This window comes from Leuciscus leuciscus, assembly GCF_965113295.1.
Source record: "Leuciscus leuciscus genome assembly, chromosome: 19".
NCBI lineage: Eukaryota > Metazoa > Chordata > Actinopteri > Cypriniformes > Leuciscidae > Leuciscus > Leuciscus leuciscus.
In genome coordinates, this window is record NC_138743.1 from 515,201 (window position 1) to 516,992 (window position 1,792).

Below are 1,792 nucleotides of genomic sequence, written 5' to 3' on the forward strand. Positions count from 1 at the left end.
AGTGGTACCTGCCAATAACCAGTGCGCAGGTCCAGTGAAGTGAAGCATGACGACCCGGTTACGAGGTCCAGTGACTCATCCACACGAGGGATGGGGTATGAGTCCTTCCTGGTGACCTCATTAAGGCGCCTATAGTCAACCCCCCCTCCCCCCCTTCTTAGGCACCATGACCACCGGTGCGGCCCACACGCTCTCAGACGGCTCAATAATCCCCGCTCGCTGCATGTCTCACAAGGCCTTATCAGCAGCGTCCTGACGGGCAAAAGGGAGCCTCCGGGGCCGCAGCCTAATGGGCTTGGCATCCCCAGTCTCAATTTCGTGCTGGGCCAGGTGTGTTCGCCCCATGTGTGTTAAACATCTACCTGTGGTGGACTGGCGACAGCACTGGGGTGGGTTCGCGAGTGCAGTGTGTAGTGCTCCACACTAGTGTCCTCAGGTGCAGCTGCTGTATCCAGCAGACCTGTAAAAGACACATCAACATTACTTTCAGTGGACATGACAACCTCAGGACCCCCTTCTTAACGGAGCAGCCCATCTTTCAGGTCTAACTGGCAACCTGCACTTCTTAAGGAAGTCCAGACCACGAACACAAGGGTCCTGGACTGCAGCCACCCACACTGAATGATGTAATGTCTTCCCCCCACAGTCAGCCCCACCACTCCTTTACCCTTCAGTGGCGCCAGTTCACCGGTCACTGCGTAGTCGGACAGTGGTGGGTTCCAGACTGGTATTGGCCAGAACTACCTCTGGTCTTATAACTGTCACAGTTGATCCCGTATCCACCAATGCTAAACACAGAGCCCCCTCCACCAAAATTGGCACATGACAAAAATCACTAACACATGTTCGTCCCACCACAACCACAGACTCCTTTGGCCCACATTCACCCTTCCCCAACAGTCCTTGATCGTCTTCCCTCTGTCCATCTCTTGAGACTCCTGCTGGTGATGACTCATATTGGGGATGAGTGTTGGGGGTTCACATGGCTCCGATCATGCAGACCCCGTCCTATTTCCCTGGTTACTGGCTAGCTTAGGACACTGATGAACTAAATGTCCAGTCTCCCCACAACGTTGATCAGGTTGCAATGCCACAGCTCAAATTAATTCAGTAATCTCAGAAACTTAGGCTGGCCTTCGCTTAGCCACGTCAGTAGACCTCACAGACACAGATATGCGCTGTCTCTCGTTCGGCATGCAAGTTCCCCCATTCAATCTCCCTCTCCAACGCCATTTCCAAGGCATCCTGCAGGGTTTGAGGGTGGGCTAGTTGTGTCTGTCTATGGAGGGGTAAGGGCCTGTATGAATCGGTCTCTCGAAAGCTCCCCTTGAACTGACGGTGACATGTGGGCATATGCTCTTCTGGAACTCCTCTTTCCCCAACCCCGCCCATGCATAGTTCTCGTTCTTCAGGAGAACAGCCCACGCCTTAATGCCCCACACAACCAGAACACAGAACACATGAAAGAACATACCTGCATCTAGATCGCACCTGATGTTGAACATAACAGTCTTGCTACGGTATTTTGAAAGTATACTTTCAATGCATTTTTACAATTATAATTTTTGCGCTCCTCTGTCAGGTATACTTGCGGCCAATGATTAGTTAACTAATTAGTCCGGATCCTGATCCTCCGCACTGTAAAAAAAAAATCGTGATTTTAACGTTAAAAATGTTACAGCGAAAAACTGTTACTTGGTTAACGAAAGTTTCCGTACTATATACGGTAAATACTGTAACTGTGATAGATCTAACCATACATTTTATGTAATTTTACAATAAAATACCGTTA